The sequence below is a fragment of the Pseudorca crassidens genome, chromosome 4, assembly GCF_039906515.1.
Source record: "Pseudorca crassidens isolate mPseCra1 chromosome 4, mPseCra1.hap1, whole genome shotgun sequence".
In the NCBI taxonomy this organism is placed as follows: Eukaryota; Metazoa; Chordata; class Mammalia; order Artiodactyla; family Delphinidae; genus Pseudorca; species Pseudorca crassidens.
The window spans coordinates 77,437,132-77,454,863 of NC_090299.1; the positions used below are offsets into that span (position 1 = coordinate 77,437,132).

The 17,732-nt window shown below is 33.8% G+C and overlaps 1 pseudogene; it reads left to right on the plus strand.

Moving 5' to 3' along the window:
- Positions 1–17,333, plus strand: part of LOC137223012 (retinoic acid receptor RXR-gamma pseudogene) — a 49,670-nt pseudogene extending 32,337 nt beyond the window's left edge.
- The last annotated feature ends 399 nt before the right edge of the window (positions 17,334–17,732 follow it).

A 17,732-nucleotide genomic window follows, 5' to 3' on the forward strand; every position in this document is an offset into this window, starting at 1 on the left:
AAACCTGAGAATGGGTGGAAATTTAGCACTCACGTCAATATATTTCCCATCCTTCAAAAACTTTGTCTCTCAAATACTTGCTACCATGTTTAATTCCTGATGCCTCCAAACACTGTTTTTGTATTTTAACCAGACTTTATAGCTGTTATTAGTGGGAGATTTAGTCTAATGTCATTTATTTTATCTATGCCAGAAGCAGAAGTCAAATCAAGTAATTACAACATATATGCACATTTAATACACAGATATGTAGTTTATTTTTTCACTTACTCATAATTAGTTCTTAAAAATGTTGAGTTCAGAAGCTCAGATTTAGCTATGGTTCTATAGGATGTACTGGGAGCCAGAGTATAGATATACTGGTTGAAGAGAACATTATGATACAATCTGGAAAAGAACAGATAAATATTTTTTTCTGATAGTAGAAACTTATTTCCTCTGATATCTGACATATCAATTGACCTCAAGCCCAACTTTGCTGAAACAGTATAGGACCACAAAATAGCAGATTACATTCTGTTTTCTTAAAGATTCTGCTTGGAACTACCAAAACCCAGAGGGAAAATATATTTCATTGGGATTAATGGATAATATCTATTGAATGCAAAAAGTTAAAACTATATTATGTCTACAGTTGTTAACACTTTAGCAAAGAGAGGATGTAATTTTATTTACAGATTCTTGCTTTGAACTGCATTTAACTTTCTCAAAAGTATCTTTGGGCAATAAAACTTTCTGTGATTTTCTAAAAATATTTTAGTTTTGGTTCTGGCTATTTTAAGTAAGAAAAGTTATAACATTTAAACTTTTTTTAGAACTAAGAACTAATGTGATAATAGAACAAGGCTTAAAGAAGTAAAGTTATAGTATACTAGAAAATGGCAAATATGCTTTAAGAAAACATTTTAACATTTACATTTTTTACACTCAAGATCAGACATTCTATTGAAATAATTATAGTGCCAACTCATTTTAGAAATTGGTTATTAAACTTGAAATTTATTGGCACAATTTTTCATTGTCTACATGTTACTACTTTATTTTTTTCAGGTTTTTTAAAAAAAATTATTGGAGTATAGTTGATTTAAAATGTTGTGTGGCACATTTAACTGAAACTCTACTCCCTTTCCACAAAACTTTGAAAAAAATCTAAATACATTAACATGTCCCACAAAACCATGCATGATCTGAGTCCTCATAATGCAGATGAAATTACCAACTTTCCAAGTTCATCTCGTGTCTCTACCTAGTTGCTTCCTTGTCTTCAGCCACTAGGAATTATGCTGTTCCTTCAAATTGTGAACTTATTCTCACCTAAAGGTCTTTTTCTTATTCTCTTAAATTGAAGAGCTCTTCTTCCAGATTTTTAAATGACTTTCTCAGTTGCTTCACTTGTCTTTCCTTGTTTTTTACATTTTCAGATTCTCTCCTCGCATTATTGTAACAAAATAACATTACTCTGTTCTCTTACCCATACTGCATTTTAAAAATAGCTTCTAACATTATATATTTGTTATTTTACTTGCTTAGTATCTTTTTCCCACTAAAGTGTCAGTTCTGTGAGAAGCTGTATTATCAGCGCAAATATTAGTGCTTATAGAGAGTAAATAGTTGCTATTTGTTATTGAATAAAGGACTCCCAGGCCCTTCACACACACATACAAATAGAAAAAGACAGGATGTAACTAACAAAATAACATTTATAGAATTAGTCATCTGACAAATATATGTTTCTATTGATTTTTATGCATAATTTCCTTGAGAAGCAAACTGATACTTTGATCCCATCTTTAGAGATGTATGATCCCATCTGTTTAGAGACACTAAGCAAGAATCAAAGCATTTGGATCCTAGTGATGAAACATAACTAGTAGTTAGGAGGTATGTGTTCCCTGGAGGGTGAGAGACAAGGTTTCAAATCCCAGGTTTGTCTTTTATAAGTGCTATTGTGTAATATTGGACAAGTTGCTCTCTACACCTCAGTGTCTCATCTATACAATCAAAATGATTGTAACTATAATACTTCATGAAGTGGAATAAACTAGGTACATTCTAAAACAGACTAATGAAACAATAAAATTTAGTTATTATTTTCACTATTAGTTCTTGTTTCAGGAGATACAGGCTATGAATGACCATTTATGTCTCCGAGGCTCATTTTTCTCATTTTCAAAAATAGAATTTGCAAAACTTAAAAATGTTTTTATCTTTGAAGGTAGAGAATAGTTAGTGGTTGCTCTTACCATTTAGAGTATCTCAACACTGAAAAACAATAATTAGGACTCTATTCTATTTTCTCTTTTCCAAAGTAAGTAAACAATCTCATGGCTTTTAATACCATTAAGGTTGACATTTTTAATTTTATTCTCAATCAGAGACCAGCTTCATGAAGAGCACAAAATCTGACTTTGCTGTTATTAAGGAACACTGTCAAACACACAACTCCTCAGCTACCATGTCTTTTCTTTGCCATGTGGGTGGGTCAAGGGTAGTGGGAACAAACTAGTCTCTAATTGATCTTACTCTGCCATGGTGCATGTGGAGTCAGCAAAGTTGGTATCTCCTTTGAACTTTCACTATATTCTCTATATCTTTAGGTGAGATTCATTTATAACAGGAGATTTTTAAGTTTAGTTAAAAACAAACAAACAAACCTCAGTGTAGCTTAAATAAAGAAAGGATTTTATTGGCTTACTTATCTGAAAAGTTAGAGGCAGGCAATACTGGATCCAGTCTCCCCTAGGACTTCCTGTCTCTGTCTCTCCGGAATGCTTTAATGATGTCAGTTTCCATACCAGAGCTCCAGATTCTGCTGTTAGGATAGTAAAATCACTACAGCATATTCAGACCACACATTTTTACAGTTTCCAATCCAAGAGAAAGTAGTGTGTGTCTTTTGCTATATCTTGAAATCTTGGAGATTACTTGTTTCCATTTATTTCAATCATCTTTCAGTGGCCAGAGAGGTTTGTTTTAGGCCATCAGTTCTACTCAAGCCATGTAGCTAAGAATGGGAAGAACAAAAAATGTTGATGGAGAAAAAAGAATTGGACCTGAAGAAGCAGTCAGCAAATGTCTACTGACCTGTTTTAAGTTATACATTTTCATATTGAGAAAACCTGTCTGATAAATACCACCAGGAATACACCAGCAATAAAACAAATTTGGTTTATTTAATTTTCTGCAGTATTGGCAAACACTGTCCATGAGTAACACTGGGGCAGATAACTAAAAGGGAATGGGAAAGGACTTTTAATACGGCTTGCATTTCTGCCTAATGACTATTTCTAAGGAGCAATTTAGTGAAGCATGAAACATTGCTAGATGTTTGTCACAGCAGTCCTATTCAGGAGGCAGGAGAAACAAAGCAGGGCTAAGGAAATCATTGGTAAGGAAGCCATAATTTCTCAAATTATGTCTCCTTGGCCATGTCTAGTTGAAAACTTTCTTTTAGTTTCCATTAGAAATGCTATAGTCTGATTACTAGTCACACTAAGAAGATGACTTTGGGTTGTGTTTCTTCAGAAACCACAAAGTTAGGGTAAATGAGGAATGCTGTGAAAACAAAAAACAAGAGTGAACCCCCCCAAAAATCCTCTTATTTGAAGAACTGAGGATGGAAATAAAAGCTACTTCAATTGTGACCCAAAAATAGATCAGATCCTTTAAGCAAAGACAGAATGTTCTATTTTCACTGATTTAATTTCAAACAGTTACGTTTCTCACAGCTGAGAGTTTTAATCAACAAGGTTTCTCAGCACTAGGTGTTTGAAGTTAGTAAAAGAAGCCTTTACATATTCAAAATAGATAACTGCCACACTTAAAAAAAAGATATTTTTTTTTAGTGCAGTTTTAAGTTCAAAGCAACATTGAGGGGAAGGTACAGAGATTTTTCCATATGCTCCCTACCCCTTATATGCATAGCTTCCCCAATTGTCAGTATCCCCCACCAGAGTGGCACATTTGTTATAATTGATGAACCTACATTCACACATCTAATCACTAAAAGTTTATAATAAAGTCCACTCTTGGTGTCGTATATTCTATGGGTTTGGACAAATATATAATAATTGTACCCAACATTATAGTATCATACAGAATAGTTTGACCACCCAAAAAATTCCTTGTGCTCTGCCTAGTCATCCCTCTACCCACCCCCAGCCCCTAGAAACTACTGATTTTTTTTTTCACTGTCATATGATTTTACCTTTTCCAGAATGTCATGTAGTTGGAATCATGACATGATAATGACTTTTGAGATTGGCTTCTTTTGTTTAGTAATATGCATTTAAGGTTCCTCCATGACTTTTCATGGCTTGATAGCTCATTTCTCTTTACCACTGAATGATATTCCATAGTCTGAATGTACCATGGTTTATCCATCCTCTACCAAAAATATCTTTGTTGCTTCTAAGTTTTGGCAATTATGAATAAAGCTGCTATAAATATCTGTGTGCAGGTTTTTGTGTGGACATACATTTTCAACTCCTTCAGGTAAATACCAATGAGTTTAATTGCTGGATCATATGGCAAAAGTATATTTAGTTTCATAAGAAACCATCAAACTGGCTCTGCAATTTTGCTTTCCTACCAGCAATAAATGAGAGTTACTGTTAATTCATGTCCTGTCCAGAATTTAGTGTTGTCAGTGTTCTATATTTTGGCCATTCTAATAAGTATGTAATGGCATTTTGTTGTTTTAATTAGCATTTTCCTGATGAGAAATGATGTGGAACATCTTTTCATATGCATATTTGCCATCTGTATATCTTTGGTGAAACATCTGTTTAAGATCTTTGGCCTGTTTTCTAATTGGATAATTTTCTTCTTATTGTTGATTTTTAAGAGTTCTTTGTATATTTTGGAAAATATTCCTTTTTCAGATGGGTCTTTGTGAATATTTCCCAGTCTGTGACTTGTCTTCCTATTCTTTTGGCATTGTCTTTGGAAGAGCAAAACTTTTTAATTTAATGAAGTCCAGTTTATCAATTATTTCTTTCATGGATTGTGCATTTTTTGTTGTCTCTAAAAAGCCATCAACACAAGGTCATATAGGTTTCCTCCTTTTTTTTTTTGAGTTTATAGTTTTGTGTTTTACATTTATTTAGGTCTGTGATCCATTTTGAGTTCATTTTTGTGAAGGGTGTGAGGCTGTCTGCAGATTTAAAAAATTATTTTTTGCATGTGGATGTCCAGTTGTTCCAGCACCATTTGTTGAAAAGACTATCTTTCCTCCATTGTACTGCCTTTGCTCCTTTGTCAGAGATCAGTTGAATGTATTTATGTGGATCTGTTTGTTTTCCCTATTCTGTTTCATTGATCTGTTTGTCTGTTTTTGGCCAGTACCACACTGTCTTGGTTACTGTGTCATTAAAATAAGTCTTGACATTAGGTAGTGTCAGTTTCCTCCAATATCGTGTTAGCTATTCTGGGTCTTTTGTCTCTTCATACAGACTTTGGAATCAGCCCATCAATAGCCACAAAATAATTAGCTGATATTTTGATTGGGATTACATTGAATCTATAAATCAATTTGGGAAGAACTAACCTCTTGACAATATTGAATCTTCCTATCTATGAACATGGAATATCTATTTATTCAGTTCTTCTTTGATTTCATTCATCAAAGCTTTGTTGTTTTCCTTATATACATCTTGTACATCTTTTATTAGACTTATACTTTAACATTTCATCTTTTTCGGGGTAATGTCGATAATATTATGTCTTTAATTTCAAATTCCACTTGTTTATTGCTGGTATATAGGAAAGTGGTTGACTTTCGTATATTAATTTTGTATCCTGAAACCTTGCTATAATTGCTTATTTCAGGAGTTTGTTGTTGTTGTTGATTCTTCAGATTTTTTACATAAATAGTAATGTCATTTGCAAACAAAGACAGTTTTTATTTCTTTTTTCCCAATCTGTATCTTATTTCCTTTTCTTATCTTATTACATTATCTAGAACTTCCAACATTATATTTAAAGGAATGGTGAGAGGGGATATACTTGCCTTGAACCTGATCTTAGTGGGAAAACTGAGTTTCTCACCATTAAGTACTATGTTATCTATAGGTTTTTTTATAGATATTCTTTATCAAGTTGAGGAATTCTTCTCTATCCCTATTTTACTGAGAGTTTTTATCATGAGTAGGTGTTTGCTTTTGTCAAATGCTTTTTCTGAATCTATTGATATGGTCATGTGATTTTTCTTCTGTATTCTATTGATGTGATATATTATATTAATATATTTTCAACTGTTGAACTAGACTTGCATACCTGGGATAAATCCCACTTAGTCATGAGGTATACTTTTTTTTTATACATTGTTGATTTTGATTTGCTAATATTTTGTTGAAAATTTTTGCAGCTATATTTCATGAGTCTAGTGTTCTATTTTTGTAATATTTTTGTCTGGCTTTGGTATTAGGGTACTGTTGGCCTCATTAAATTAGTTAGGGATTGTGTCTTCTGCTTCTGTTCTCTGAGATTGTAGAGAATTGGTATAATTTCTTCCTTAAATGTTTGGTAGAATTCACCAAAGACCCAATCTGAGACACTCTATAACTTATTGTTAACTAAAATATCCATGAGAACCCTTAAATAACTTAAACATATGTGGTAAAAAAAAAAAAAGTAGTACTATTCTTTGTTCTGTTTTTTTTAATTTTGTTTTACCATGGACATTTAGTCTAAAAATTAACTTTAGGAACCTTTTATTCTGTCCTAATAATTTTTCATATAAGAAACCAGAGATGTGTATTGGTGAAATAACTTGCTCAAGTTCACAAGCTAATTAGTGCCAGACCTAAGAGTAGGTTCTCTCTCCACAATACTGCACTGTTACCAGCTAAGTGGCAACAAATAAGAAATGTTTGTACAGAAAGGTGCATGCTACAGTACTACTAGTTGTAAGAACTCACTCGGACAGAAGTTCCTTCCCTTAAATAATCCATCATCTTCTTCCATGGGTCTGCTATTTGTATGTCATTCATTTGGACAGTTTAATTATTGGTAAAATAATTTCAACTGCCATTGGAAAAAAACTTTTTATTATTTTATCAGAAAAATATTAGCTACAGCTTTTTCCATCTGAAAAGAAAGAAAAAACACCAACTTATCAAGAAGGAAAAGTTGGAGGGCTATCTTCTTAACTATGATGATTTGGGAAGTAAAATCTCATTATGGGAAGAAAGGGGTGGGGTGGGGGGAAGGTGTTTGCCTTGATAGCTAAAAATGACTCATCACTGTCCCCGGTCCTTCTCAACGGATCTATTGATAGTTTCATTCATTCAACAGACACTTTTGAACATCATTTTGTGTCAGGCACTATTCTAAACTATAGAGATATATAGTAGCAGTTATTAAAGTAAACCAAGTCCTTGTCTTTAGAAAACATACTTTCTAGTGAAGGGAGGCAGAAATAATCCAATAAGGAAATAAATATATAACATTCCAAATAAAATAGGGAATGGGATTTGGGGGCATTCATTCAACATGTATTTATTTCATCTCTGTTATATGTAAGTGCAATCTCACCTCTTGGAAATGCAAAGACAGAAGTGTTTCATCCTTGGGAATTCACAGTGGGAAACACAGATGAATAAACAGGCAAAGTTAGATTAAAGCTTTATAGAAGAGCAAAAATGGAATATAGAAACTTATACATTCTGCCTTATTCTTTCCAGAGTTATGGTGATTGGGAAGATGCCATTAGCATAAGCTAGTTGGGAGAAAAGTAACTACCTGGTCAATTGGAAGCCCCACCCTGATGATCAGACCTCTCATTGCTGAACTTAGATAGATTTTTACTATAGCAAAGGAACTGTAAATAAAAGAGCTGTGAAAGAACTATGGGTATTCTACAGAGTAACCCAGACTATTAGAAACATAATATGAGCCACAAATAAAAGCCACATATGTAGTTTAAATTTTTCTAGTTGCTTGATAAAAAGTGAAATGGATTTTAATAATATATTTTATTTAACTTGATATGTTCAAACTATTATCATTTCAACATTTAATTACTATAAACTTATGAATGAGATTTATATATTTTTCTTTCCATACTGTCTTCAAAATCTAGTACATATTTCCACCTAAGCACAGCTCATTTTGGACTAGTGATATTTCAATTGTTCAATAATTCATGTCTACCATATTACACAGCATAGCTATAGAACTTTCCATCTCAGCCTACCCTGCCTTTCTGCTGAGATTTTTATCTTAGACAATAAAGATATGTACAGATTTCAGCATAGAGTATGGATTTTCTAGATTGTTTTGATTACAAATTGCAGCTGGCAATTTTGGGGGCTTTTCTGTTTATGTTGAATATTTGGTTAATAGTTCTAATAAGTTACAAGGTAGTAGACATTTTTGTGTAGAGAAAAATGATGCTGTATCTGAATAAAATAAGCCGAATCTCTGTGAGCCTCTTACCTCTGCTAAATTACTGTAAAATTATTAATTATTTTAAGAATCAAACAAAAATTTTTCCTTTTTCTTTTCGTTTTTTGGTCCAATAACAATGAGAGTATGAAGGTCAGGCTCAAGTGTCCCAAGATTTTCTGAAATTGTAAAACACGGTGTAACAGAGAAGAATCTGCATTTCTTCTGGTTTCTCATTGAATTACATAGTAACTAAGAACTGCCAACTTGCTGACTATATATATTTTTAAGTTCAAAAGGCAAAAGGTGAATATTCACCATTGACCTGCTTGTCAAAAACACTGAACAATTTTTTCTAGATGCTGACAGTTTATTTGAGTTTTTTCCTGCTTTGTCCTTACAGCCTTCTCTCACAGGTGTTTTCTTTCTGTGCTTTTTCAGAGCATTTGTTCAGGTGATGCTTGAATTTATAAACTCACTAAAGTATAAGATCTAATTTAGTCAATCAGAACCAAGAGTCTGTAATCTGGAAAGGTAGATTTTAGGTATCACAATACAGTATAAATAACATACATCATTTAAAAAATAATCTATTTTTGATATTTAATTAGTAAGTTATTGGTAATTATGACTCAACATAACTATGGAAAGACTAATAATGAAATATCCTCCAAATCTAAATGATATTCTTATAGGACACAAATTAAAAAGTTATTCTTTTATGTATATAATCTGACCAGAAAATGAAAAAAGTTAATTAATTATTCTTCACTGTAGTAATTTATGGTTAACTTCCATTTTTTGATTTTTCTAATTGAATAGTTAGTTGATAGCTATATAAAGAAATTTTTATTCCCCTATACTGTTTCCCTGCCTTTGTTTCAGGTCAAGTGGTATTGAAGCATTGATCTTTTGTAGGTTGCAATTTTCTCATTAATACAACTTGAGGATACCACTATGTTCACCCCAAAACAAGCATTCAGACTTTTAAAATTTCATTCGACATTTTAATAGTAACTTCCTACAAAATTTTTAAGGAAAGCATCACTATTTTATAGTTAAAAAAGGAAAAATAGGATAAAGAGGCAATTCTAGAAATTCCAAATGGTCTATTCAAATCTAGAGGCAATTGCAGTAGACCATGTTGATTCGCCAGAGATCTAGTGTCCCAGTTAGCTAGTTATACAGGTAGACTCAGGCATCTGAAGTGTATTTTCAAACAATCATTTTTTATCTAGTTATTATAAGCCTATTCATTAGGTAGAAAGAAAACACAAAAAAATTTAGTCATGGGATGAAAATGACAAAAGTAGGATATTTTATTGTTAAAATATTGCTGTCTAAGGAAAAGAGCCAACATAGGTTCTCAGGATGTTTATTAGGACAAAGTCCTGATAAATAATTTTGACCAAATGAAAATATTTGAAAGGACAGGTAAACTGAGGTATAGAGAGTAGACCAAATTATCTGAAAGAGTATTTGTTCAACAATTTTTTAAATTTTTTTATTCTGAGGTGAGTATAGATTCATAGGAAATTGCAAACACACACACACACACACACACACACACACACACACGGAGATTACGCATGCTTCACCCACATTTCCCCAGTGGTAACATCATGAGTAATCATAGTATAGGATCAAAACCAGGAGATTGACATTGGTATATGCTACACAGAATTCATTTGTGTGTGTGTGTGTGTGTGTGTGTGTGTGTGTGTATGTGTGTGATATGTAGTGCTAAGCGTTTTTATCACATGTATGGATTCATGTAACTACCACCACACTCAAGATACAGAGCTGTTACAGTACCACAAGGTCCTTCAGACTAACCCTTCATAGCCTCGCCTAAACGTTCTCTCATCTCCATTCCTAACCTCTGTAAACCACAAATCTATTGTCTATCTCTATAATTTTGCTATCCAGAAATGTCAAATAAATGGAATGATACAATATCTAATCTTTTGAAACTCGCTTTTTATTCACTCAACAAACGCCCTTGAGATCCATCCAAGTTTTTGTATGAACTTCACATTCTCTTTCTCCTCTCTAGGATTTCAGTGCTAGACAGAGAGTCCTGTATTTGTCTGCAGGTCCGTGTGGCTCTATTCTTTTTTTTTTTTTTTTTTTTTTTAAGTCTGTATTCTCTCTGTTTTTCAGATTATTCAGGTTGGGTAAATCTTTGAGTTCACTGATTCTTTTTTCCATCATCTCATTCTGCTATTGAGCCTATCCATTGAGATGTTCTCCCCCAACCCCCTTTGGTTACTATATTTTTCAGATCTATGATTTCTTTTTGTTTCTTTTTTATATTCTCAATTCCTTTGACAAGATTTTCTATTTTTTCACTTGTTTCATGACTGCTCATAATTGCTCATTGAAGCATTTTAATGATCACTACTTTAAAATCCTTGTCTGGTAACTACAGTTTTTCAGTAATCTCAATGTTGATGTCTCTCGATTGTACTTTATACAAGTTGTTTATTTGTAAAAGAGAAATTATTTGCAAAAGAGATTTTTTTATTGTCATGTGACTATTTTGGTTATTACGTTGTGAGACTCTGGAATCCATATAATCCTTTTTAGTAGGCAGTTGTCCTGTTTAGGATACATTGGAGTTAGATGAGGGTGAAGGTTCAGCTCCTCGTTGGTTCTTGTTGACACCAAGGTAGGGTGGGGGAGATCAGAGTACTGAGTAACCTTGCCTCACACAGCCTCATTCAGTCTTGTTGCTGCTGGATGGGAGTGAAGGCTCAGCTCCTCATTAGGTCTTGCTGGTACTGAGACATGGTAAGTTGAGTGCTAACTAACCCACCTTCTACCACATTGTTAGGTATTATTGCTGCTGACTGTGGTTGGTGGCTCAGCTCCCTGCTGGACCTTCATGAAATTTCCAAAGTAGGTGAATTAGAGTATTGCCTAATTCCTTCTTCTGTATAGAAGATTGAAGACCTACTCCCTGTTTAGGTACACTGACATTACCCTAGTAGTATAATTAGAGCATTGCCTCTTTATGCCAAGTAGGGGATGGAAGATCAACTCCTGTGGTTGGCAAACTCTAAAATTGTCCCTCAATATTTTTCTCTTTAATCCCCATGACCATAAGTATAGAGATATCTTGCCCATGATTATGTCATTACAGAGTAAAATGGATTTTGCAGATGTAATTAAGGTTTCTAATCAGTTGACTTTGAGATAATCAAAATGGAAATTATCCTAGTGGGTCTAATCTAATTATATGAACCCTTTAAAAGCAGAGATACTTCTCTAGCTAGTAGCAGAATGGGAAGTCAAAGATATTCAAAGGAAAAAAAAAAGATTTCAGACATCTTTGCTGGTTTTAAAGATGGAAAGGGCCATGTTCATGGAGCATAGAGCAGCCTCAAGGGGCTGAAAGCAACCCCTAAGCAACAGCAACCAATTATTAAAAGTAGGATTATGGTGGTTGATTATATGAATAAGATGCTTAAAGATTTTTCTGAGACATGCATATTAAGCTACCTGATTATGTCCCTTGAGTGGTATCCCTAGGCCACTACCAAGCCATCTGTTGTACAGAACCTTGTATTATGTGACTCTCAAGATGTTGATCTTAATTTAATTACCTAAGGATGGCCCAGGTCATTGCTTTATTACTAAAAGAGTAATCCAAAGTTTCTAAGTTATCCTAACTCTTAGTGGAATTTAAAAAATAATAATCACAATTTGTTTTCTCTAACTGAGTGCTGTGATAGCAGAATGTGAATGAGAAAAATCATAAATGAGGATGATCTGTGAAGATAGATCTGATTTTATGCTGGGTATAAAGAATATGGCTTAGAATAATTTGGTTTGTTTTTCACTGAATCACTATTTTTTATATGAATTGTCATTTTAAAACTTTATTATTGCATAGATTTTGTAGATATGATCCTTTGTCAATACAAAGACTCAATAATGGAGCAGAAGAACAAATGCAAAATAAAACTTTAAAGGATTTTCCTATCTCCGTATCTTTGATGGCAAGGGCAGTGAGCAACAGTATTAAGAGCACATAGATCCAGAAAAGGTGGGAGAATCTCCTGCTAAAGGATTCTTGAAGAAGTTTCATTGCAAAGTTAATTTTATGGAAATACAAGGAATGCTCACAGGAACAGTCAGGATCTCAAGGCTGCTTATCCAAAGTTTTAAAATCTATTACAGTACAAAAGTGAAATACAGACTTTAGTGGAAGAAGCAATAATTTCCTGAATGTTAAAGAAAACACTTAACAGTTATATAAAAGTAGGAGTAAACTTTATTTACAACTGCAGCTATATTCTCAAATTCAGTAATGAAATCAATCAAGACTGAAAAGCAAAAGTGTCATTTACAAGCTATTCCCTCATGGTTCCTTTTTACTCAAATCACATTTGGAGCCTGTCTTCTGTGATAGAAGGTAACATTTGCTGCATGTACTGGGTGGCATTTGCAATATGCCCTTACTGAAATCCCAAATCATGTTTATAAAGAAAGGTTCAGTCAAAAAACATTTTCAACCCATTTACTGATACATACTTTATAATCTTCAGTACTTTCCCTGTTTCCTAATATACAAGTTTGTTACAAACTGACTATCATGCAAAGGAGAAGAAAATAATAATTTTTACATGGCAAGAACACAAGATTTCAAGCTGATTTTTACGTTTGTGAATATGTGTCGTTGGCTAGATTTGCTTAAACATTCCCTGAAATGAATTCAAGACTGTTTTCAGGTATCAGATGAAAAAGCATATGTAAGAATAAAGATCCTATATTTGTGTTACTGCAGAGTTTTGTTTCCTCCATAAATATATTATATATAAAAAGTAAATCAAAAAATAAAGCTAAAAAATTATGTTTCCTGAGCATCTACAAAATTTATTATAAATCTGTTTTTCCCTTTCCAACATTAGATGTTTGTGTGTTGTTACCAAAACTATTTATGCACAGGTGAAGATTTTCAAAGTGCAGGAGGATTTATGGTGGAGAAATGGAAGAATGTATTGAATCCAATGATATACAACTATATACTTTTCAAAATAGGCTCAATTTTTTTACCTTAAATGGGTTAAACTTTGCTATGACTACAAAGTAAATAAGAATTGCATATTCATGCATATCTTAAAATGAAGATTTTGAATATAAAATATAGACATTTCATATATGGCAAACCTTTGAAATTACTGAAAATTAAATTAAGGTCTAATAAATACCTAATTTTAGCTGGGTAGCTATTTGAAGAATAAAATGAAGCTGGATTTCTCTGTCTCTATATCAGAAATAATTCTGGCTGACTCAGAATTTTAAACAAAAAAGGCAGCTACTAAATAAATTATGAGTGAATATTCATTGTGGAAAAGTGACACAAATTCCAACAGAGCCTTATGTTGAAATAAAATCATCACAAAAAATTATGGAAGATACATTCAAAATCTAGTTCTATGGTTAAAAGAGATAATATGCACATTCTTTTTATTATAAAATAAACAGTAATAAATCACTAAAAGGAACATCCCAAATAAATGAGAGTAAAAAATGAAATGAATTATACAACAAATGATCAACCTCACTAATAAAGAAGTTAAAAATAGATTTCAAAAAGTACCTTCCCCATCTATTTATATTTCTCTATACCAATATATATGTTCACAGTTCATCAACAGTCACATAAAATAACTTTCTTTTCTCCATGCCAACAACATTCTTAATTATTTTTGTCAATCTTATATGGATGGGCAAAGATAAGCAAAGACAAAAGTATTGTTGGCATGGAGAAACAAATCTCTTTATATGCTGTTGATGGAATGTGAACTCAATTTCTACATCATTTTAAATCATTTATTAAAAGACAAACATTTTAAAGAGTTTGACACATTCTCATCTTTAGAATATCACAAACATATTTGCATGAATGGGACAGTACAGGCATCTATATACTGTTGACCCTTGAACAATACTGGGGTTAGGGGCACCAACCCTCTACACCAACCAGCTGAGGACCCGTGGTACATATTTATTGAAAAAAAAATCTGCATGCAAGTGGACCCGCATTTCAGACCAGTGTTGCTCAAGGTCAACTGTAGAAGGTTTTCAGTTTTTCACATCATTGTTTGTGCTCTTCCTCTTTGATAGATTAATAAATGAAATATGACCCACCCATATGACTGTATCAATTTGTAGCAACAACAAACGGATGTTTAGAATTTAGTGTGAAACAGCAAACAAAACATTGTAAAATACTTAGTATAGTATCAGGATGTTTATTAAAATATGCAGTAATAATATATGATTTATTATCATGCAAGCATATTGAAATGAATTAATCATATTTCATCATTTATTTCACAAATACTTTGAGACTCCTCACTGTGTCAATCACGTGGTTCTTTCTTTTTTCTCATTATTATGCAACCATATGATTATTAATTATTTTGTAATAGTTGTGCAAATAGTTGTGCAAATAGTTGGTACACATATATCTACATGGTACATATATCTACATGGTAAAAATAAGCAATAAAATGACCATCTTTTTTTTTTGTGGTACGTGGCCCTCTCACTGTTGTGGCCTCTCCCATTGCGGAGCACAGGCTCCGGACGCGCAGGCTCAGCGGCCATGGCTCACGGGCCCAGCCGCTCCGCGGCATGTGGGATCCTCCCAGACCGGGGCACAAACCCGAGTCCCCTGCATCGGCAGGCGGACTCAACCACTGCGCCACCAGGGAAGCCCTAAAATGAACATCTTTTAATCCACAATCCAACTTAATTGGAACTTTTCCAATAACACTGCATCATCTTCTGTGCTTCTCCAAATTACCATCAAATGCCTCATTTTATTTTAATTATTATTCCCAAACTGTGTGTATCATTCCCTTACTTTTCATTTTAATATTTTTCAAAGTATAATATTCATATAAGAAACAAGTAAGCGACCAGTTTGATGATTTTCACACTTACACAATAAAGCAAAACAAATACAAAAACAAAAAAATAACAACAATCCCCAGATGGAGAAACAGAACTTTACTAGCACCCAAGAAGCTACTCATTCCCCCTTTAAGTCAATATTTTCTTTGAATGGTAACCACTTCCCTATCTTCTTACACACTGTATCACTTTTGCCTGTTTTGGAATTTTATATAAATAGAATTATAGTGTTTTGTTTCTTTTGTTCAATATTATTTGTAAATTTCGCCTATCTTGTTCAATGAAGCAATGGCTCATATAGTCTCGTTAGATAGCTGTTTGTTATAATGTAGTCTAATTTATTGTTTTTTCTCATTTAGTTTGTACTTTTGCATCGTGTCTTATACCCTGTGACTATAAAGATAGCATATATTATATTTAAAATTTTTTATTGCTTACAGTATTTAAATTTAAATCAGTGACCAATGTGGAATTATTTTCTATGTATGCTGTGAGTTAGGTTCACAAGTTTCATTTTTTTCCATAAGGATTTTCATACAGAATAACCCATGCCTTTTCCCATACCTGAAACCCATGCTTTCATCACTGCATTCCCACATCACTCTTACATGGTTTATTTAGAGTTACACATATGATATGGCTGCATAAAATCACTGAAGCCTCTTCGGCTTACAACTAAATCTTTGGATAAAATACAAAAAATCTCCTTGGAAAGAAAAAGAGACTCTGCATTGACAAATTGTAGAGAAATAGAAAGGAACTAGCTACCTTTTGCACTCTCTGTAGTCATGAACAGAACATGATCAAAAGGCATTACACTGGCCTTCTGTTTCACGATGAGGCCTGTGTATACTCACTTCCCCATCAGCATCGTTATTCAAAACAACGGGTCTCTTGTTAAAATTTCAAATTTCTTGGGCAAAAATATATCCACAGGGTTCAGATGAGGCCAGGCATTGCTTCTTCAGTATCTCAAGCACCAGAAAAATATGTTAATTCCTGAAGGAAACGATATTAAACTTGTATCAAATTCAGCTGCTTTGATTCAGCAAACCCCAACAGTTAAAAACACGGATATCAGAAAATTTTTGCATAGTATTTATGTTGCTGAAAAAGGATGTTCAGCAGGCTGATGATTAAGACCTAAGTTGTCCAGCTACAAAAACAGTAAGGTGCTGGATGATTCCTGTTTATGATATATATATATATATATATTTTTTTTTTCGGTATGCGGGCCTCTCACTGTTGTGGCCTCTCCCATTGTGGAGCACAGGCTCCGGACACGCAGGCTCAGCGGCCATGGCTCACGGGCCCAGCCGCTCCACAGCATGTGGGATCTTCCCGGACCGGGGCACAAATCCGTGTCCCTTGCATCGGCAGGCGGACTCTCAACCACTGCGCCACCAGGGAAGCCCTGTTTATGATGTTTTAAAGACACAATTAATGCCCTGTGTCAGAAAAAAAAAAGTTAACAAGCAGCTTTTCATTCTTTGAATGGACCAGGCACATTTCCTACTTCTCTGACCTCAAGTTGGAGGACCAGGTCATTTTGTTCTGGGCAGGGTAGAAGGGATTACTGATTACCTCCTCTTTCCACTTGGTTTCTGTGCAGGATGGCATCCTTCTGGCCATAGGCTTATACATCCACCTGAGCAGTGTCTATAATGCTGGGGTTGTCTCCATCTTTGACAGAGTTCTGACTGAGCTGGTGTTCAAAATGAAGCAGATGGATAAGTTGTAGCTGGGAATCCTGCAAGCCATTGTGCGTTTAACCCAGATGCCAAGGGTCTGTCCAAGCTCCCAGAGGTTCTGTGGAAGTTTATGTTATTCTTGAGGCCTATACCAAGCAGAAGTATCTGGAAAAACCAGGCAGCTTTGCAAAACTGCTGCTGTGCCCCCCCGTCCTGCACTCCATCAGCTTGAAATGCCTGGAGCATCTCTTCTTCAAGCTCACGGGGGACATGCCCATTGACACCTTCCTCATGGAGATGGAGATCCTGCTGCAGTTCACCTGAGCCTCACCAGTTACAGCCTCCTCTACCTCATAATTGTTTATGATAAATGTAAACAAGTATAATCAGATTGTAGACGGAAGAAAAAATTTGGAGAAGTCGAGCACATTAGGGAAATGAAGATATTAAGGGAATAAAAAAAGGTATTCTGAAATGAATGAAAAGTAAGAGCATTTGCACTAGCAAACTTACTGTATGAGAAATGTTAAAGAAATTTCTTTAGGCTGAAGGAAAATAATACCAGAGGGAATCCTGGGTCTTTAAGAATGAAGAGAGACCAGAAATGCTAAACACCTAGTTAAATACAGTAGACTATTTTTTGTTTTAATTTCTTTAAAATATAAACACATATTGACAGCAAAAAGTATAACAATGTCCAATGGGACTTTCAGCATATGCAAT